This window comes from Ambystoma mexicanum, chromosome 9 (assembly GCF_040938575.1).
Source record: "Ambystoma mexicanum isolate Mex_15411 chromosome 9, UKY_AmexF1_1, whole genome shotgun sequence".
Taxonomy (NCBI): domain Eukaryota; kingdom Metazoa; phylum Chordata; class Amphibia; order Caudata; family Ambystomatidae; genus Ambystoma; species Ambystoma mexicanum.
In genome coordinates, this window is record NC_090931.1 from 1,528,098,719 (window position 1) to 1,528,122,333 (window position 23,615).

The following is a 23,615-nucleotide window of genomic DNA, read 5'->3' on the forward strand; positions in this document are numbered from 1 at the left end:
GTACATTGCAGACAATTCTACTGCAGTTGCACGATATGTCACAGCATACTTAACCAAATCAGAAAAGACTCCAAGACCTCTGAAATGACCTGTCATCAGATAAAAACAGTGTCTCAGAAATTATACAGCTTGGGCATAAAAATGCTGTCCCATAGAGAATGTGGATCCTATGAAGCAGCTGATCAATTAACTGGTACTGCATTGTATGGTAAATCTGAATATATAGTATGGCTAAGTCTTGGTCCAGCTAAATCTAGAAAAATAGTTCTAAAATCATACAAAGATATAGAAACAATAGCCAAACATGATCCCAACAGCCAAGACATTTTAAAAAACAATTTATTGGACACATACTACCCAAACAGGAGTACCACTTTGGAAACCATGAGTCTATACCACATAGCCCAAAACTACACATACAAAAATAATATAAAACCTGATGAACAAAACCGTAAATACAAAGTGACAAACTCTGAAAGCAGCTTAGTAAAACTCACCCAACCAAATTTAATTAATCATATCAAATTGTCATTAAAGACTCCTCAACATAAAGAAGTATATTACATGTCCCTGCTACAACTCTTTAAACCATGGAGAAAAGAAGAAGAAATACTAGATAACTATGACTCATATGAAGACGCTTTCAAAGCAAATGAAACCAGTATAACTGATGTAAACTTTGCACAGTACAAAACAATGTTGCACAATGAACAGCAACACGAAGAAGAACTCCAGGCCCAACTAGATAAGGACACTCCTGACAGTAGTCAACCATCTGTCACAGGAAGCCAAGAACCACTGGGAGACCCACTAATAACAAATGAGGCAGAATTAGCTATGATAGAAGTACAAAACACCATGTGTCAGTATGAAGATAAAGAAGACTTAACTATACTAGAATCAAAGCTAAACAATGAGCAACGTAGCATTTTTCAAGAAGTAACAAAAGACATTGCACATGGTGTACAACATGAAAACAAAGAATGCACCTGTCAAAATTACAAACCTATACTATTGTATGTCAGTGGTGAAGCTGGTTCTGGCAAAACATTCCTAATCAAAATCATCAGTAAGTTCCTTCAACAATTCACAAACAACAAACTGTCAGCTATTGTCACTGCCCCCACAGGTTTAGCTGCCTACAACATAGGTGGTGTCACTTTACACCGATTACTACTCCTGCCAGTAGAACACCAAAACAAATTAGATTATTACAAACTTTCTGCAGAATCTGCAATGGAACTACGCAGAGTATTAAAACAAATGAAAATGCTACTAATAGATGAAGTGTGCATGGTGTTCAACCTAATTTTGGCTTTGATTCACCTCAGATTACAGGAAGTACTCAAAACAAACTATGAAGAGCTCTTTGCAGGAAAACACATTATTGTTTTCGGAGATTTTCTTCAATTGACACCTGTAAAAGGTGAGCCTATTTTTAAAACAGTAGGACACAAACTCTGTTGTAAAACTGTTGGCAGCATTGGAAATGTCAACCTTTGGCAACATTTCCAATACAGAGAATTAAACCAAAACATGCGCCAATCTGCAGATCTCACTTATGCCAACATCTTAAAAAGTATCAGAGTTGGTATACTTTCTAGAGAAGCAGAAGCAATATTGAAAACACGGCACATTCATGCACTTTATGGTGATAATGCATGTGCTACAGATGTTATGGAACAATTAGCCCACAACAATGTCAATTGTATGGCCTTAATGCCAACTCTTGCAAGCTGTTTCAAATACAATGAAATCATGTTAAGTAAATAAATGCAACCAATAATGGAAATTAGCACCACAGACAAACTAGATGTACATGGAATGACACTACCCATCTGTGACCAAGCCACAGCAAGACTAAACAGTTTAGAAAAATCAATCTCAAACACAGCAGGCTTGGAAAAGTTATTAAAATTATCCTTAAACTGCAGAGTAATGCTGAAACGTAACCTTGACGTAGACCAAGGACTAGTTAATGGAGCACTGGGTACAGTTGTTGGCTTTCAAACATACCCACGTGACAACAAAATTCAGTTTGTCAATATTCTCTTTGACATACTTTCAGAAGTTAAAAGAATAGGACGCTCAACAGCTCGATTCCTTCTCTTCAAAGACATGTTTGTACGCAGAGAACAATTTTCTCTAACTCTTGCATACGCAGTCACCATTCATAAATCACAAGGTCTTACCTTAGACAAAGCAATGATAGACATTGGAAACACAGTCTTTAAAGAAGGCATGAGCTATGTAGCACTATCACGCTTACGTACACTTGACGGTCTATTTCTAATCAACTTTGATGCAAGTAAAATAAACGCTGATATTCCTTGCATTTTAGAATACAATAGACTTTGTTCACTATACACCCCCCATCTACAAACATATCCTGTTCCACAAAACGGAAAATGTTTTAAAAGAAAACTAAATCAAACAGAAATGCAACAGGATGTCACTGCAAATCCTCCAAAAAGAGTAAAAGAAATTAAAATGTCATCAAGTACCACAATCAAAAAAGAATCAACTAGGGAAAGTAAACCAGGTACTTCTACAAAGAAGGAAGACAAACTCCAAAAAAAGCAGTCAGAGACAGAACTACATGGTCCATTTAAACTCTCAAATATAGTTGGTGTAAGTTGCTACGCAAATGTAGCAATGAATATACTATTTCAATTACCACCAATTGTTGGGAACATTTACTTACACAGTGCAGACCCATTGTGTTTGCAAATGTTAGTACTTCACAGAAATGCAGCAAACAATCCTGACAACAGGTATAGTTGGAGTAAGACAACAATTGGACTACTGTGCTGGAATGGTGAAATTCACTATAAACTCACACGAAGATACACAAGAATTTCTAATGTACTTACTACAAGTACTGGAAAACAAAAACATACCTATAAATGAAATCTTCCAGATTTCATACATGTGGAAACATACATGCACTCTTTGCAACAATGTGACACAAGAACATATCCCCAATAAGCGCTTTGTCTATATATCAATACCTAATTGTGAATCGGTTCCATTTCAGCAACTTGTACAAAATGCAAACCACGGTAGATTATGTTCCACCTGCAATTCAGATAATCGCTCCATGTTAGTAATACAAACGCATCGCTCCTCAGGGGGATTGACTCTCACCTAGCCTTCCGCAAAGCCTTAAAAACTAGGCTGTTTGTCTAAACCTACCTGCCTTTATATCTACAGGCAGACGAACGTCATTTGTAACTATGCTCCGCTCCTCTCTCTGTAACTAAGTACCTTATTTTTCCTATGTTTACATAATCTTGCTGCTTACGCCTTCGTGTAATATAGCGCCTCGATGTCTATGGGCTGCAGTGCGCTCTACAAATGTAAAAAAATAAATAAATAAATAAAAAAATTGTTAATACGTAATACTAATGCAAGCTGACTGGATTCACACATGGTCAAATATCACTTGGTAGGAAAACCTTCACAACAATAGGTATCATCTACCACGCAGGAGCCACAACCAACTCAGGACACTACATTGCATATATAAAAAAGAAATGTGGATGGTTTGAATGTAATGATAGTACCATTACTCTAAAGCAGAGATTACCCGCAAATCTTACAAACGCTTATTTAATGTTCTTAAAACCAAAATTTGATAACTGAACTGTACTTAAACCTTAAGTACACTTGTAGTAAAAAATATAAACTGTCACAATATTCCAAAAGCTATCTAACTGCCCAAAGATGCTACAACAACTAAACAGATTAGGACTACTCAAATAAATCAAAAAACAGACAGTTAGAATACGCCAATTGGTATCTAACTGTCCCAAAATTTAGAAATATTCAAACAGATAAATCAATACCACGAAATTATATAAAAAAATAAACAGTTAGAATACGCCTACTGGTATCTAACTGCTCCAAAACTGTACAATATCCAAACAAATACCTAATATCTTACTGCTCCCAAAAACTGGAACAATCCAATGTATAAAGCATTAGCCAGAAACAACAAGTAAACACTGAAAACAAACAAACAAATAAACTGTAGCATAACAGAAAAAAGTTTTTTTTTAATTCAACATGGATTTGTTTTCTCCCACACACCAAATAATTTTAGCAACAAACACAGAAACTGAGCAAATTGCACAGTACTCTCATTTGTCATCGACTAAATATGAGGGTAAAAAAAAAAGAAAAAATGTTGATTGTACAATGTAATAACTCTTTATAAAATACTAATACTAACATGCTATTTTCTTTTATCACAGAAATGAACAAGAAAAACATGGACTCCCGTTACTAAACCAAATAGTAAGTATAACATCATAAATACAACCATCGCAGCATATCACACCCATACTGGCTTATAACATTGTTCCTTATAAATTTGTTTTTGACCCAAAGTTATAAGCCACTCTGAGTGTGATATGCTGTGGTGCTTCTGGCCAGGGCATACACTCTTGGGTGCATGGCATATGACTGTGATATGCTGCAGAGCTTCTGGCCAGGGAGAGGGCTGTGGCGGTCTGGGAGGATAGGTCCTGTTGTTTGAGGGAAAAGCCTGAAGCCACAAAAACCCTCTCAGAATTGGAATCTTGACTGGTGTGGTGTTGTATCCCCACAGAGTTACGAATGCTCAGGAATGCCCATGGCAGGTAGTTGCCAACAAGCACATGGCGCCTGCTGCAGGTAGGCAGATAAGTGGAAAAGAAGGCCCAGAGAACTCTAAGAGTTAGCAGAGAAAGGCTTGGAAAGTAGCAAGCCGAGGAAGCTGAAGCTACAGCAGCAGAAGGGCTTAAATGTCTTACCTGTGGTGAGAAGCTGCAAGGGTTGCAACGTATCAGTCTCCAGGTGCGAGCTGCATATAAGCCGTCCCCTGCTGCAGGCAGTGGCCATTTTAGCAAGCACTAGACCGCTACCTAAAGATGCGTAGGGACCTGGTCTTGCGTGCACAGATGTAAGCAGTCACAAATGCCCTGGGACTGCGGCACCAGCGTTGCCACAGGGACCATCTTTGGGTTGTGACAGTATGCCTCCTCTTCACCTTCTCCAGCCCGGGTTTCTGGGGGAACCACCTATAGAACTGTCAGACTAGTTGAGGGGCATGTAGATGGTAAACAGGGACCCAAGTGTGTTCCTGTACTGTATATCCCTTCCAATGGATTAAGTACTGTAAAGGCCCCCTGCAGAACCAGGAGTCACAGATCTTCTCGACTTTGTATTCTGCTAAATCTGCATAGGTAGTGGAGCATGTGCATTAAAAGTCTGTTGATATTTATCAGTCGTATGCTCTTTCAGAAGATATGGATGGAATACTGGATGGATACGTTTCCATGAGGTGGGAAGTTGTAGGTGGAAAGTAACATGGTTTATCTTCTCAGTGATGGAGAACGGACCTACATATCGAGGTAATAACTTTGTCAGATGAATCCAATGGGGAAGATTGCAGGTAGACAGCCAAATCTCATCTCCTAAATTCGTTGAAGGGTTTGTTCTTCTGTGTGTGTCTGCATATTTCTTGTTTCTTTCTTTTGATTGCAATAGATGAGTATAGGCAGACTTGTGGTTGTCTTGTATGATCTTGAGTTAATCATTGAGTGCAGGCACATTTGTGGGAGGACTAATGGCCAAGGGAAAAGACTTGGGGCGGTAACCCAAATGGCAATACAATGGGCTCATTGATGTTGCTGTGTGAACTGTATTGTTATAGGAGTATTCCACCAGAGGAAGGGGTTCGGATCAAGAATTTTAAGAGTGGTAAAACACCTGAGGCATTGCTCGAGAGTGTGATTAAGTCTCTCTGTTTGTCCATTTGTCTGTGGATGATATCCTGATGATAAAGCCCGGTCAATGTCCAAAAAGGAACAGCGGGCCTTCCACAATTTGGAAGTGTACTGTGAACCCCTGTCAGTAGTTATGGCAATTAGAAGACCATGAAGACGGTAAATGTCACGGAGAAAGACAGATGCCGTTTGAGAGGGGCTGTTGTTAAGCCCAGAAGCGGAGTGAAATGTGCCATTTTGGAAAACAAATCCACAGTTACTATTATTGCGGTGTTCCCTTTTGACAATGGTTGTTCAACCATGAAATCAGAGGATATGTGAGTCCAGGGAGCCAGAGGAATGGCTGCTTGTTCCAGTCAACTGAGAGGTTTAGACGTGGAGTGTTTGCTGGCTGCACATACCGGACATGTAATCAAGTATTCCTTCATGTCCCGGAGTAGAGAAGGCCACCAAAATCTGCGAGACAGCAGCTCCTGCATAGCAGCGATTCCCTTGTGTCAGCGGATAGGCTGTCACGCCCCCATGAAAGAACCTTTGGTTGTAGTAACGGATGTGGGAAGAAACAGTCTTTCTTGATGAAAACACACCATGGCACCATTCAGTGCAAGACTCTCGGATTGCCAACAGCTCTTTCTCTATTACAGAGTAATTTCTCTCGCTGGGAATTAAGGTGCATGAAAAATAAACTATGGGTTGTTCCATACCATCGTCCGCTGTTTGTTTGAGAACTTCTCCAAGGGCTCCACAAAATGCATATGTTTCAACAATCAATGGTTTGTATTGGTTGGGCTGTCTAAGGATCGGAGCAGAACTAAAGGCCTCCTTGAGTGATAGAATGGAAGTGTTTACCTTCTCATCCCAACAAAAGGGGACATCCTCCTTAAGGCGATTGATGATAGGTAGGACGATCTTAGAGAAATGGGTGATGAATCTCCAGTAAAAGTTTACCACTCCCAAAAAATGCTGGATCTCTTTCACTGTCTTTGGAGACAACCAGCCTTGGATGGCAGTGATCTTTCTAGGATCCATTTGGATTCCTTTGAGCGAGAGAACAAACCCCAAGTAAAGAACTTTGTCGGCCTCAAAAACAAACTTTTCTGGTTTGGCAAGTAGTTTGTTCACAGTGAGCCATAGTAATACTTATTTCAAGTGTTCTCTGTGAGTGCGGAGTGAAGGATAAAAAACCAATATATCATCTTGATAAACAATGACATGGCGGAATAGAATGTCAGAAAATAACCTGTCCATGGACCTTTGGAAAATAGCGGGCGTGTTTAACAGGACAAATGGCATGACTTGGTACTCAAAATGTCTGCATGGTGTGCGGAATGCTGTCTTCCATTGGTCTCCATTTTTTTATCCGTAAAAGGTGGTAAGCTCCTCTCAGATCCAGTTTTGTGAAGATCTTGGCTGATTGAACTGCCTCTATGATGTCGATGATGAGTGGCATTGGGTAACAGTCTTTTATTGTGATTTGGTTTAAGCCTTGGAAATTGATACATGGCCTAAGTTCCTTACTGTCTCTATTTGGGATAAAGAATAGTGAAGCTCCTGCAGGGGATCAGGATTCCCTGATGAGGCCATTTGCAAGATTTTTGTCTAGGTATGACCTGAGAGCCTTCTTTTCAAGAAGAGATAATGAGTACATTCGACCAAAGGGAACAACAGATGCCGGTTTGATTTCAATAGAGCAGTCTTCCGGACGGTGTGGTGGAAGTTGACAGGGTTGTTTGTCTTCAAATGTTTTCTTCAGCGATCTTATTGATCTCATTGATCAATGGACTGGAAAGAATTAGTCCAAGCACTGAAGCCAGACGGGATTCAGGGAGGCATTCCTTTCAGCAACAATGAGTCTTACATATCAGAGAACCCAACAGCACCAAGTTCTTTAGCCAGTCTGAGGGTTATGAAAGCACAGCCATGGGATGCCTAAGATAAGTAGAAAGTGTGCTGCCTTTTTAATATGGAATTAAATATTCTCTGTATATTGGTTAATGGTCATCTGGAGAGGTGTTGTCTGTTGAGTAACCAGCCCGAGAAGAGAGGGCACCCATCTACTCCTTTGACAGTTTGTATGTCAGGCTTCCTTTCCAAAGGTACTCTTTCTCCGTAGCCCAATTACAATCCATTAACAAGCCAGTTGCACCAGAGTCCAATAAGGCTAGCACTGTCTTGGATTCTGTAGATGACAGATGAAGCTCGGCCTTAAGTACCATGAGACGGTCGTCCATGGGTTCTGAGGAGGTTGTGATGTGAATGTAGGGACTGACAAGCAGCCATCAGCCTCTGGTCTCTACTGAGGTCAAGGACGGTAGTTTCCCAACTTTCTAGGGGGGGACATTGGGGCAGTCCTTCAGAACATGTTGATCTGACCCACAATACATGCAGAGTCATTGACTGCATCTCTGTTGTCTCTCTGCTACGCTGTGAGGACCTTGGGTAGTACCCACCTGCATGGGTTCCAGCGACTGAAGATTATCTCTAGGTGGAGGTGGTAGGTTTGAGTGGATAGTTTGAGAGGGTCCTCTAGTTCTTTTTCGTTCTTCTTTGCGTTCGTGCTGTTGAAACTCTATCTGAAAGACTGCTGAGATGAGTTCCGCAAGAGAAGAGGGGCGTGGAATGCAGACCAGCTCATTTTTTATGTCTTCATTTAGTCCATGAAGAAAAATAGTGTACTGGGCGGATTCTGGCCAGTCTGCTTCTTGCGCCAGTCTCTTGAATCTTGTCATGTAGGCAAGAACATCCTGATTTCCCTGTCTAACATCCAACAGGGACTCATAAGCGTGATATGTAAACTCTTACCGTTTGAACATAACTTTCAAGGCTTGTACAAAAGTGAGGTAGGTAGGGACCACAGGACACCCTGCTATAACCAGAGTCGTAGCCCAAGAAAGAGTGTATCTGGTTAGGTTGCTGACCATTGAAGTGATCTTAGCCTTGTCGAGGGCAAAGGTATTTTCCCTGAACATGAAATGAACACTGCAGGCATCCAGAAAATCCTTCAATTTACTGGGAGTCCCATCAAATTTCCAAGATGTAAGAGACCCCGTTGGAGAATCGGTTTGGAGGGTATCCCTGGCGGTCACCATATGCCTCAGAGTATAATTTTCAGCCTTTAGGGTCTAGAGCTCTGCTGAGAGTCCTTGGACGGCATTGATAAGCTCTTGCATCTGCACCATGTTTGTGTCTTGTTTCCTTTGGCGTTGCAATCACTCAGATTCCTCACCTAATGACATTAAGTGGTCTTCCTTCTTGCCCTTCTCCTTCTTCTTGGTCTTTGCCTTATCGCAAAGGTGCTACTTAAAGAGATAGGGCCTATCCTCTCCAGCCGCCACCACAACTTCCTGTGAGGTAAAACAGGGAGAGGGCTGTGGCAGTCTGGGAGGATAGGTCCTGTTGTTTGAAGGAAAAGCCCGAAGGCACAAAAAACCTCTCAGAATTGGAATATTGACTGGCGTGGTGTTTTATCCCCCCAGAGTTCGAAATGCTTAAAGATGCTGTGGCAGGTAGTTGTGATAGGGAATCCGAGTGAGCGGAATGATCAAGCCAGAAATGACAGAAGGCTGAGCAGAGGAGTGTAGCAGCACGGTAAGTGGGAGCGTGACTACTAAAAGAAACAAGTGTTTTGGTACTACAGGAATCCACTAGAAAGAAGTGGGAATGGTAAGTAAAGAGGCTCTCCAACGCTGCAAGGCAAGGGGAGTGCAGGAGAAAGGGTGGACTACTGAACAGAGTGCGCTCCAAAAGGATGCCGTGCTGAGATCAGGCTGTCCCGCTGAGAGGAGAAGCAGAGAACTGCAGAGCTGAGAAGCAGTCTGTGGGTGGCAGCATAACGAGAAGAAGGTGTGCCTGGTGGAGGAGCCGGTGAGCACAAGGCACCTGCTGCAGGTAGGCAGATAAGTGAGAAAGAAGGCCCAGATATTGCTAAGAGGTAGCGGAGAAAGGCTGGGAAGTTAGCAAGCAGAGGAAGCTGAAGCTACAGCAGAGGAAGGGCTTAAGTGTCTTACCCGGTGCAAGCTGCCTATGAGCCATCCCCTGCTGCAGGCGGCAGCCATCTTAGTAAGCACTAGACCGCTACCTAAAGATGTGTAGTGGCACAGTCTTGCGTACACAGTTCTAAGCAGGCACGAACGCCCTGGGACTGTGGCACCAGCGCTGCCACAGGGACCATCTTTGGGCTGCGACAGAAGGTGAGGAAAGGGAGAATGCCTCTGAGGAGGTGCAGCTGAAAGTGGGCCTTCTTTGTAAGGTCAGTGATGTGAGAAGAGAAGGACAGAGAGGAGTTGAAGATGACAGCAAGATTTCTTCCCTCACTGGAGAGTGTGGCAGGGGGCCCATGTAGGGCGGCCAGAGTGTGGGAGGGAAAACAGGATCAGGGGTCCCAATGAGAACGCTCTATGTCTTACAGGCATTAAGGCAGAGTTTGTTAGCAGTGCATAGCAGACAGGCAGTCAGGAATGAGAGAGGAAGAGGAGGAAGCAGAGGAGGGAAGCTTGAAGGAGAGCTGTGTGTCATCCGCATAACACTGGAAGTTTGGAGAGAAGTTGGAGATCAAGTGGGCTAGAGGGGCCAAGATGTTTAAAAGCTAAGGTGAGAGAATAGAGCCATAAGGGACACCACAGGTGGAGGGTAAGATGGAGGAGAGACAAAGGCCCAGTTGAACCTGGGAAGGTGTGTCCCTGAGGAATGAGGTCAACCAGTCCAGAGCCAGGTGTGTGATGCCAAGGGTATCACGGAGCCAATTTATCATGGTGGCATGATTGACCGTATCAAAGACAGAGGAAAGGTCAAGAAGTATGAGAACGGAAGGAGAGCTGGAATTGAGATTGGAGAGCAAGTCTTCACAGGTGTTCAGGAGAGCAGTTTCCATGCCTCTGGCTGCCTGGAAGCCAGAATGGTGGTCGTGGAGACAACCAACAGATTCAGTGTGGTGGATAAGCTGGGAGATGGCCAGATTCTCCAAGAGTTTGCAGAGAAAGGGAGCAATGGAGATAGGGCGGTAGTCTGCCAGACAGGAAGGGTCGGCAGAAGGCTTTTTAAGGAGAGGGTGCACAAGGGAGTGCTTGAGGAGTGAGGGGAAGGATCCAGTGGCAAATAAGTGATTGGAGAAATCGGCCAAGGCTGGAGCAAGGGAGACAATGTTGTCCTTGATAGTTCTGAAGGAGCAGGGGAGCACCTGTTTGGATGAGACTTTCATAGAGCGGACTTGTCTAGAAACCTCATGAGCAGTTATGGGAGAAAAAGAGGCAAGTAGGAGGGGAGGGGAGAGGAGGGCCCAGGGAGGCCTGAGAGCAAGTGTGGGAGGAGGGAGAGGAGTAGAGGAGAATGAGGACAAGATGTCTTGGTTTTAGAAATAAAGTGAGAGGCTAGAGAAGCACATAGTGCCAGGAAAGGCAGAGGAGAGGTGGAGACTGCAGTAGGGTTGGCGAATTCCTTGCAGATTTTGAAAAATTCAGCCATGTTGTTAGTGGCCGCAGAGATGGAGGCTTGGATATAGGCCCTCTTCTTCGGCAGGCGGCAGGTCAGTTTGTCACAGGATGTGCTTGAAGCCTGACACTTCCACTCTGCCGCTCTGCACTTGCATTTCAGAGCGGCCAGGTCAGAGTCATACCAGTAGTTGTACTTAGAGGCAGGTTTCATGCGGATCCTCATGACGGGGGCAAGTATGTCCAGACTGTTGGAGATGGAGAATTGAGGGTTAGTAAGGGCTGTGTCAGAGTGAGTGTCAGTTGCAGGAGTAGGAGGGGGAGTGAAGGTGGCAGCACAAGCGGCAACTGACATTCACTTCATATGTCGAATGATGGAGAAGGAGGCTGGCAGTGCAGGCAGGGGCTTAGCCGGGGGACCCAGGAGGTCCAGGTGAGAGACAGGAGAGCATTATCAGACCAGGAGAGTGGAGTAATGAGAGTGTTGGATATGGGTATGCCTGAAGAGATGAGAGCATTCAGGGTGTATCCGGCTGAGTGTGTCAAACTGTAGGGAGAAATGGAGAGAAAAAGAGAATCACAGAAGTTGTGGAAGAGCCCAGAGGCCACATCAGGGTAGTCACAGTGAATATTGACATCTCTTGAGGAGGAGACGCTTGGAAGAGGAGGCCAGGAGAGAAGAGATGAGGTCAGCCCACTTAGAGGAAGTGGGAGACTTGGCCGGGGGGCCTTTAGATGGTGGCCAGAGTCCGAGAGAGGCCAAGAGAGACACCATGCCTGCAAGCAAGGCATTAGAAAGAGTAGTAGGCCTGAGTGGGTATGATAATAGCAGGGATCCACTCAGGAAAAATCAGGGCAACTCAGGGCAACTCTGTGCCCAGGACAGTTAAGCCTGGGGTCAGAAAGGATCTTGTATCCCTCAGGGAGGAGAGTATCAAAACCTGTGACAGAGCTGGCAATGAACCAGTGAGACCGAGGACATCTAGATCGAGATCTCTAAGGAGGTGGCAGATGTCAGATGAGTGTTTGATGGCAGGGCGAGTGTTGAGGGTAGCCAACAGGTGCCAGAGGGGTGGCAGGAAAGAGGAGGAAGTTGATGAGAGATGGAAAGACGCCTACCAGGAAGGAGGATGTTGGGCTGAGAGCTCTGGACCATGACAGTGCCATTTAGGTAGACATTAATGATGACCCTAGAGGACAAGAAGAATGCCAAGACTACCTCCCAATGGGTGCCACCATTAATTGGAGAGGAAGAGAAAGGGGAGAGCACAGAGACCATAACGGGAATCCAAAGGTCTGGCGAAGGAGCAAGAAAGAGGATGTCGGTGAAAGTCTGTCTGGAAGAAGCATTGACATAAGTTTCAGCGATGGGCAGGCATGGATTGGAGACCTGGAGATCCTTCTGGCACTTTTTACTTTCAGACTTTGTCAGAGGGATAGGACAGGTGATAGAGTAGTAATTGTAGAACATAGGGGAGAATGAGAGGGAGAGTTTGGAGAGAAGGAAGGGGGAGAGAGGGAGAGATAGAGGAACTGCAGAGCATGACACCAACTACAACCAACAGCAATGACACAATCTAGAGTCAAGTGTCCAGTAAGGGATAAAGGCCTATGTTAAATCATATAGCAGGAGCATGACACCTAGAAGCGAGTTATAAGGACAAAGGAAAGAACCAAGATAGAGGGATCAAGGGAAAAGGGATGATTTTCAAACATGGCAGCAAATGCAAGAACACACAGATACAACTTTAAAGAGAAAAGAGGGGAAAGCCCCACCGGAGAATTATGAACATTCACCAGTGCCAGATAAGGATAAAATACAACTGCCAAGTGTAGCCGACTATAGAATCAGAAAATAGAAGTAATAAGAGATGAGGGGCAGTTAAATAGGGAGCATTAATGGCTGTTCCTCCTGCCCACCTTTCTTACCTTGTCAGTCGCTGCTGGTTGACGGCTGCGCTGCATGCTCCCACGGCGAACAATGGCTAACACCCTCTGGAGCTGCTACTATAGGAGCTGATCTTTGCCTCAGGGCTCTTAGCCTGAGGTGCTGCCCTGGTGGAGGATTTAATAGGGTGTTCAGGCCAAATCAGAAGGAAGGTGGGCGGGATGATAGGAGGGGATACTCCAAACAGGAAGACAATGTGGATGCAGGGGATGCAGGGGAACCCAGTGTTGCGGTGTGTGTTCAGGTGCAAAAAATGATTTAGGGGTCATGTTCTAACCCTGTGGATTTTAAAATCAACAGTTAAACTGTTTGCTTTTATGATCTGGGGGATTTCCATGCTATTTATTTATTTATTTATAGATTTATAAAGTGCACCATACTGCCCAGAAGCCATTAGGGTGCTGCAAGCATGAGACGACGCACATAAGGATCCAGGACATAAAACGCAAAGAGACCAGTCTGTGCACACGACCTCTTGTGCTGCACAGCTGTCAGTCAACGCTTCCTGAATTTGGTTGCCTCTTAAATCAGGTAGCGGGGCCTTCCAGGCAGCAGGGGCAGCTGCAAAAAATGCTCCTTTGTTAACAAAACATCAGTTTCAATTTACGAACACATAACAGATTTAGATAATTCTATCTTAAAGTTCTCAGATAAGACCTCTTCACCAGCCTTTCGGCAAAATATTCAGGATTCTTTCCGGCCAGGCACTTATATATTTGGGATCTGAGTGGCATTATTGGGAGATTAGGGAGGGCTGGACTGCAGCTTGGCAAGGGGCCAGAGCGGCAGGCTTGAATTTGCATTTAGAGATAGGAGAGAGGAGAAGGGGTCAACAGTACAGACGTGGAGGATATAGTGGTCAGAAGGGTAGCGGTCAATAGTAAGATTAGGAGTGTGAAGGGAGGGGGAGAGGAAGCAAAGGTGGAGAGAGTTACCTTGGGCGTAAGTGGGTGGGTAGATTTTGCAGTGAGGTAAGTGAGTGGTCAGAGTGGAAAGCATCAAACTCAAGTTGGAAGGTAGGATAGACTTTGAAGAGGTTGAAGTCCCCCATTTCTGCAAAAGGGGCTTCTTTTGGAATGGGCTCCCAGAGGAGTTCTAGACCCTTGTAGGTGGATTGGTCAGGGTCGGGAATCTGGAAAACCTGAGGAGGAGATTGGCTGGTTGGAGCTGGGTGCCAGTGAATTGAAATGAGAGCACTGTGAAGCCATAGGGGGGAGGGTTGGCTTTGTTAACCATCAGACCAACAGCACCAACACTTTTATAATAGGTGGAGGGTGGCATTTCCGCTTGTTTTGTGTTGTGTTGTGGGAGTTAAAAGGCACAGTCATTACCACCAGTTATGTTCTAGGGTGGTAAAAAGGAAAGGAATACTGGCCACCTGACTTCATGTACCTTTTACACCACTAACACAAAACAAATAAAATCATACAGAGAGCGCTGCAGGCACTTGTTAGTGGCCCCCGTACTTTCCTTCTAATTTCAGACACTACTTAAAAGGAGGGCGTTGTCATTATTTTCATTACATCATCTGGACCCAACGTGTATGCTTGGATGGCGTGGTACTCATAGCAAAGTTCTTTCCCATCCATGTGAACCCTTTCTATTCAAGAGGGAAACTCAGGATTTTTAGGCAAAACAATGCTATTTTCAATAGACTTTCACTTTCTCCCTCATAAACCATGCCTCCTTCCAATGCAAGTCTATGGAAAAAGGGAAATATCCTTCCTTCCACATCAACCTCCCTCTTTTTTTCCTCAAATGGTATGAATGCTTTCCTCACATTATGCTTCTCACGTACCCTGTATAATATGTCTTGGCTGCAGGTGTGCAAGGCCACCATATTGGTACTAATGTATTGTCAAGTGTTCCTCTGTTCCTCTCTTTCATCTCCTCTGACCTCTTCTGTAAATGGTCACGTTTTGAGATGTGTAAATATGTGTGGCTCCAAAGCCAAAATAAAGTTAAACAAACTAAAATGTTGCAAGAGAACTAAAATGTTGCCAGAGATTTACATTTCCAAAGCTGCTGAGGGTATTACGGCATTGTTTGTGTCCTAATGTTTTGAAAATAAGTTGACCTTTTACTGGTGTTAACTGTAGGAGGTCTCTGAAAACAATAATGTGTTTTCCTCCAAATAGTTCTTCGGAGTCGGTTTTTAGGACTTGCATTCTGAGGTGAATTAAAGCCAACATGAGGTTGGAAACCACACTTACTTCATCCATTAGGAGTACTTTCATTTGTTTCAGAATTCTGCATACTTCAGTAGCAGCTTCTGCTGATAATTTGTAGTATTCGAATTTGTTTTGGTGTTCTACTGGATGGAGTAGTAGTCGGTGTAAAGTTACACCTCCCATGTTGTAGACAGCTAAACCTGTGGGAGCTGTTACAATAGCCAAAAGGTTGTTGTTTGTTAAGTTTTATAGACATTTGTTGATTATTTTAATTAAGAACGTTTTACCAGACCCAGCTTCACCACATACATACAGGAACAGAGGATTATCATTTTTACAGCTACAAGTTTTAGTTTCATGTTTAAAACCATGTTCAATTTCTTCAGTGGCTTCCAGATAAATGGTGAGTTTGAAGAGGGAAAATCGAGATCAAACCCGTGCCCCCTCACCCCAGGCGCATATATAAAAGAACAGCAAGAAGAACAAGGAGCGCACTTATCCTTTGAACCAGGCCCCAGCGCACCCATGGGTGACAAATATGCTGAAACACACCCACTTCAACAACAGTGCAACTTCCATGCTACATTAGAATCAATGCTGCAATATCAGAACCTACAGACACAAAAATCCCTGTTTAAAGGCTTGCAAATGCCTATATGAATTAACATGGTCTAATTGCACAGTGTAAAGCCATGTTTCAGGAAAATTACAGCCAAATTCATTTCGCTCACTGAACACTGGCTGCAGAAGCCTTCAGCAACATTCCGACCTGCCAAGGCCGCACATTCAAGATAAGACTGCCTTCTGCAGACAAACGCTTCTCGCAAAACATTCCGACCTGCCAACGCCGCCCATTCAAGATAAGACTGCCTTCTGCAGACAAACCTTTTTTAATTATCCACAAATGCGAATAAACCACGGCAACCCAGTGTGTTTTTTTCTTCTTTCTGGGAAAGAAAGACATTTTCTCAAGGACTCGCACAAACATTTGAAACATAAATTGTAACAAGAATGGCGCAGCCCAGCCCAGAGCCCAGGTGCGAACTGCTTGTTCAGCTAAGAAGTTATGGGAACAAAGTCATAATGTAACAGGTTAGAATTAGGTAATGGGGCTGGCACAGCTAAATCAACCCACTGACGCAGACAGGCTAACACCCAATTACCAGGCTCTCTATAAGGGCTACATAGGTAACCTATCACTTAGCAGCCAATAGCAGGAGGAGATAGGTTTCTGGGAGCTGATCCAATTCTGTGAGGTCAGCCTGCAGTGTGATTACAAAGCTGGCTTGCAAGCCAGCCCCGGGAGGAGACGGCGCCTGAACTCGCGATGTGCACGATGCTCTGTTTGTTTTTTTTCTTTTTTGTTGCCCAGAAATAAATGCAGTTTGGAACATGCTGCTGCCTGCTTGGGACTCTGTTGCATTTATGGGGGCCATATGGGAGGTGTTGGGGCCTCCCATAGCTGGTGAGGGTATGGCTGCTGGCCCCCCCACTGCCCTGGGGGGGGAGGGGGTGCAGCTTATCCCCAATATTTTGGTGTCCTCTGTGAGGCTCATTGCTCATTGTAACATGGGTGAATGAGCGCTGCCTGCGCGAGCCCTGCATTTGAACTGAACTCCCAGCCGCCGACTCAAGGAAGCTGTGGGACCCTCGCCTGCACCTGAAGACCACCGGAAAACGCGTAACCGGCTAAAGGCTTCGGGGGCCACTTGGAAATACCCCGCTTGAGGGCAGGTGAGAGCCCTGCAGGAGAAGGGGTCTGGTGAAGCGCTTTGAGGGGGTGTCGAGCAGCGGAGCAAGTGCCAGTGCAGCATAGGAAATATGTAAGTCAACCAGCAACATGGGCTTTGAGGGGGGAAATGTTTAAAGTATTATGATGCATTGTTGATCAGTATGTTGCAGAAATGTCAAATTGTTCTGTTTAGGTAGAAAATGGAGGAGGGATTGTAAATTGGGTGGTGGGTGATTGTACATTGTCGGAAAATTCAGCGCATTGGTGGTGATCGGCACGTGAATTGTAGTTGGGACTGGGGCGGTGGCAGTGGTCCCTTCTTGTGTTTTTGAGCTTATTGGGTGGGGTAGTGACTCCCTACATATAGAACAGGAGTGCCGCGCTGATTGGTCTGGATGGTGATTTCATGTACGGGGGTCTAGATTTCGTATGAATTGACGTTATAGATCAATGAGTAGATGAGGTTCCCTGCTAATTGAGCGTTTTAGTTCAGTGAGTGGATGATGTTTCCCCGCAGGAGGTAGCTAGATTGTTCCCGAGTGCGGAAGATAGTTGGCTAGTTAAGGTCCCCTGGTGAGGAGCGTATCACACGTAAGGCGACGCTGCGTGTGCAGTCCAATTATAAGAGTTTTTATTGTGGTTTACCTTGTTCCAGTTGAGACAGGAAGACAGCTGTGGGGATTGTGGGGTTTTATTTTGGGATTTTTGTGGGGTTGGGAGAAATGGGTTATTGTTCTGTGTATGCACATTTGTCTGTTCATTTGCACTGTGTTTTTAGTTTGGTGACGTCACCTTCAGATTGATGCATAGGACACAAAGTTTTGATGGTGAGGAGATAGTGGTGTGGTTTTGGATTTGGAGAATAGGTGACCCAGAGGCGGTGTGTGGAAGCCACATGCGCAAGATTGTGGGGGTGTGCCGGAGAAGGTAATGGTTTGGTGAAGATGGGCTGCACGTGGAGTGCACTGGCTAAGGTGCGGAGCCAAGAAGGCTCACAGAACTTGAAAAATGTTCAATTATCTTCTAACCTCTGCTCCCTGAACAGCAGACTATCAAAATTTTCAAATTGAATAGAGGTAAAATGTATCACACAATACAGAAATGACTCCCCTTCACCTGTTGTGTAGCACACAGCTCTCATGCCGAAATAAGTCAGTAAAGCATAGTGTGCAAAGATTCAAAAGTACTGAAGGTAAATTAAAAAAGACCATGGCTGCTCATAGGCGGCTTCTCCAGAAGCGTGCAGCAATCGCTAAGGACACACATACACAGCACTTACACGGGAATAGCTTTAAAAGCACATGGCTACAGTTGAACTGTGTGAACGAAGGAAAGGGAAGATGCGAGGGGTCAGCTCATGCTGAACCAGCACGAGCAGAGGGAAGAGGGGACTCACCCTTCTGAACCTCCGTGAGTGTAATATTTGATGACACAGATGGTAAGCAAGGAATGCATTGCATGAGAGAACTGAACACAGCAGAAGGACAGTTAAACACCACACACACGCACACACAATCACAATACATGTACAGACACAACAAATGACAGCACCACTACCCCAGGACTGACAAGAATAACAACACAGGGGCACTGCACAGCAGCCGGCACCTATACAGAACACTGACACAATAGCAATGGTACCGGTTACATGACTGGGAGGGGTCTTCCTGATGGGAAACAAACCTTTCAAAGGACGTAGATTGACATTATACCGCTAATAGGACAGCCCAAGACAACCTTGATTTGACTTACTGTGCCACACTCACTCATGCTCCACCTCCCCGACAGAGCGGGCGAGACGCGCGCCGACACACACACTCACGCACACTCAATAATGCAGAGGACAATTGCATAGGGGTGGTGATAGGTATCAAAACATTTTCCTTTCTGTGGGACTGTGGGGCGACTAGGCCATGCATTAGGGAAAAGACATTTGTGACATCATGAGCAATGTGGATATGACCACCTTATTAACAGAGAAATCCATAACTTGTTAAACACGAGGCATACACATGTTGAAAGTAAGGAAGATTGTTTAAGCATAATGGGGGTGCATAATGATAGCGCATAACAAGAGAGTACATTTAGCTACATTTTGAGCACACATCTTTCAGCGAGGAGACTGGGCTCATGAGTACACGAATAACACAGAACAATTAAATGAGACACACAAGGTGGAAGAAGGTGCACTTGAGGGGGAGGCCTACATTTCATTGACAGTTCACCACAGGAGGAGAGAAATAGGGGTAAAGGGTGGATGATCCATGTTCCCAACAGAATGAATTTGGCGACAAAACAACAGTGCAAGTGGTAATGCCACTAGCGCTTTTGAAAATAGCACAGGCACAAATGCATTAGCCAACAAACATAGGGAAAGAGGTCATTGCTGCACGAACTGGAGAATGATGGTTGTATTAAAATTTGAGAGCAGATAATGGGGCGAGAAATATATTGTTTAAATGTAACAGTAATTACAGTAGTGGAGTAATAAAATACTAGACTAAATGAGTAACTAACAGAGTAGGTAGGGTTTAAAAAGTGGACATGGGGTGGGATAGAGAGAATGGGAGTAAATTGTGAGGGTTGGGTTTGAAAGAAAAGAGGAAATAAATAAATAAATAAATAAATACAAAAGATGGGGGGAGAGACAGGTAGTGAATAATTGGTAGCGAATTTCATTAGTACCAGCTTAAAGTGCCTGCAGTTCACTGCGAGGCACGCCCTGAGAAGTTGAGAGAGGAGCCATAGAAAAAAAAGATTTAAAAACCCTGCGATTATCTTAACTAAGTAACATGGTGCACTTAATTTAGAAACACAGCCACCCTATATGACAAATTTACCACCCTGATATTTCCCTATTTAGCTTGTCAGTGCCTGATGCCCCACGGGACAAAGGCACGCACTATAAATAGCCTACAGCAAAAGCACAGTAAATATAAAGATCCAAAGGCCCATTTGTACACTAGCACCTAAATTGCGTATATATGATCCGAGTGTGTAATGAGTATCTTCACATAAATTAAGTGCCTACCCATTTTCTGGGTACATTTCGAATTGTGTAACAATTTACAGTCAGACCGCCATTGAACGCCACCAGGTGGTGACAGGATGGTGCATAGGTGTACCATTGGCTCCTCCCACTAGGACACTGAATAGTGTGAGAGTAGTGCAGAGAGGTTAGGTCAAGAAATTGAAGAATATGTAAATTCTCAGGTCTCAAGCGCTTCCATTTCATTTCTCGCCAGATATAAAGGACCCAGGGCAGGCCTGAAGACAACGGACAACCAACACCCAATGGCTATGGACTACAGTGGGACATTTTCCCCTCCTGACAGACTTTGTTAGACGTGTAAGGCGTCAAGCCCTACAAAGCAGTGGCCACCCTGGCAACGAGGGAGCAACGATCAACGGGGCCAACGCAAGAGATTTTCATGAACTGCAAAATAACACAAACACTCCCAAGTTAGGGCAACATGGCCATCCTATGGTCCAACGCACACTAGCAACTAGAATAGGGATTGACACACGCATTTCCAAAGTTTAATTGAGTTTCATATTACATTTTGTGCACCTACAGCTATAACACTGTTTTGTTCCTTCTCTTTTCCCCGCACATGCAGGTTGTTGCGTATGTATGCTGTTAGAAATTTGTAGGAAATTTCCTTAATGTTATCTTCCATTAGAAACTGTGAGGCCTACTGATTAAAACATCGTGAAGCATTCCCCACTCAATTGCCCACCCTATCAAGAACCTCAGACCCCTTAGAGCATGTTTCCCTGAAGTATATTTCCTTGCTTCCATTGAATAAACAGCCCAAGATTTTCCCTACCCATATTGAGAAATTTTGTAAACACGAAATGTCCAGGGGGAGGTTTGATTTTTGCCCTTAGTGATTGTTTAGTTCGCGAAGCTTGAGGTTACTAACAAGTACTAACGTATTAACGCCTTTCTTGCGATTTTCAGGCGGGCAACTTTATCATCTCATCAGCTGCAAGGACCCAGCAGCGTAAGTGGTTATGGGCACGCAAATAAGGACTTTTACCTTCACGATGGGACTATTAATGATGAACGAAATAATGGGGGTGGTAATTTGAAAATTATATGTAATAGTGAGCATTACCGCTGTATCTCCTGCTAACATTCCCTAACCTAAGCAGGAAGAGTTACAGCGTCAGTGGGTGAGGAAAAGCTGCTGCTAAAGTAAGGAGAGTTAAGAGCAGACACAAAGGGAGTAAAACATACACATAACACACATATCAGAAGTGACCAACAACATGCACACATGTACAAAATTGGTAGGGACACCACTGGAGAGAGCTGTCCTGACTGTCCTTTAAAATATGCCGGAAGAGAATTGATTACAACAGAAATTACTACAGCAGAGCACGACGCCCATGTATCCCAAGGTGCGAAGAAGATTGCAAGGGTAGACAGCAACATTGAGATTGAAAAGAAAAAAAAAAACAAAAGAAAAGGAAAAATAAATAAATAATAAAGAAGAAAGAAAAACAAAAAGAGAGAAGAAAAAATAAAATAAAAGAGACAAAAATATGATAAGTGCCTAACGGAGTGAGACAAAAGAGCGAAGATGGTCACTTGGGTGGAGGATGAAGAAGGACGTATACTGTTAAGGTACCAGCGTTATGTTACCAGCACAACAGTGACAAGAAGTGGACAATCATTCTGGATGCAAGAAGGTTGAGAGAAGTTGCGAGATGAGAGCAGGAACATCACTGCTTATGGACTACTATTGAGCACATGCATCTAAAAATCAAGAGAAACTACCACTGAATTGGGAAGGAGAGTGTTCATTGGTGCGCATCAGCATGCCCTTGTTGGTGATGACCAAGGAAGGTGTGAAGAGTGACACATTCACCAAGATGGAAAACAACGGAAGAAGGGAAACAGACAGAGGAGTAAAAAGAGGGGGGAATTACTTCTCGAGCGAGACAGAAGAATGATTGGGTGAAGTACCAGCATACTAAAGAATGATCAGCAAAAAATGCATCTGAAAAGAGAAAGCAAAGAACTAGCTAGTGCTTGCATGGTAATGGATGACATCATGACTGCCTGGTTGATTGAAGGTGATAACGGAAGGACTAGTACCGAGCACAGCATCATTGTGCAAGATAGAGATACATTGCAAGATGTAAAGAACAACAGAAGAAGATATCGGAATGCAAATAAGAGACATGGTGAAAGGAAGAGCCGGACTAAAATAGCGGTGTGCAACATGGTTCCAGCAGTAATAAAGGTGGCCACTCCCTGTGATCAGAGGAAGTACGAAGGGAAGTGAGTGTGGTGGAACACAGAAGGAGAACACTCCTATATGTACTGTTCATCAACAACAATGCAGAAAATTATGGACACTTCAAGGAATTGACAAAGATATGCAGACCGGAAGGAGGTGAATGTTGCTTGGTGGTGTGGTCAACAAAGTCGACCAGAGGGGGGACGGAAGAGGGAAAATCGAGATCAAACCCGTGCCCCCTCACCCCAGGCGCATATATAAAAGAACAGCAAGAAGAACAAGGAGCGCACTTATCCTTTGAACCAGGCCCCAGCGCACCCATGTGTGACAAATATGCTGAAACACACCCACTTCAACAACAGTGTAACTTCCATGCTACATTAGAATCAATGCTGCAATATCAGAACCTACAGACACAAAAATCCCTGTTTAAAGGCTTGCAAATGCCTATATGAATTAACATGGTCTAATTGCACAGTGTAAAGCCATGTTTCAGGAAAATTACAGCCAAATTCATTTCGCTCACTGAACACTGGCTGCAGAAGCCTTCAGCAACATTCCGACCTGCGAAGGCCGCACATTCAAGATAAGACTGCCTTCTGCAGACAAACGCTTCTCGCAAAACATTCCGACCTGCCAAGGCCGCCCATTCAAGATAAGACTGCCTTCTGCAGACAAACCTTTTTTAATTATCCACAAATGCGAATAAACCACGGCAACCCAGTGCGTTTTTTTCTTCTTTCTGGGAAAGAAAGACATTTTCTCAAGGACTCGCACAAACATTTGAAACATACATTGTAACAAGAATGGCGCAGCCCAGCCCAGAGCCCAGGTGCGAACTGCTTGTTCAGCTAAGAAGTTATGGGAACAAAGTCATAATGTAACAGGTTAGAATTAGGTAATGGGGCTGGCACAGCTAAATCAACCCACTGACGCAGACAGGCTAACACCCAATTATCAGGCTCTCTATAAGGGCTACATAGGTAACCTATCACTTAGCAGCCAATAGCAGGAGGAGATAGGTTTCTGGGAGCTGATCCAATTCTGTGAGGTCAGCCTGCAGTGTGATTACAAAGCTGGCTTGCAAGCCAGCCCCGGGGGAGACAGCGCCTGAACTCGCGATGTGCACGATGCTCTGTTTGTTTTTTTTTCTTTTTTGTTGCCCAGAAATAAATGCAGTTTGGAACATGCTGCTGCCTGCTTGGGACTCTGTTGCATTTATGGGGGCCATATGGGAGGTGTTGGGGCCTCCCATAGCTGGTGAGGGTATGGCTGCTGGCCCCCCACTGCCCTGGGGGGGAGGGGGTCCAGCTTC

The 23,615-nt window shown here is 44.2% G+C and overlaps 1 protein-coding gene across 1 annotated transcript in view; it reads right to left on the reverse strand.

The window, feature by feature from the left end:
* Positions 1-23,615, reverse strand: part of LOC138489431 (zinc finger protein 850-like) — a 316,591-nt gene that overhangs the window by 221,478 nt on the left and 71,498 nt on the right. The gene's annotated exons all lie outside the window — the stretch shown is intronic.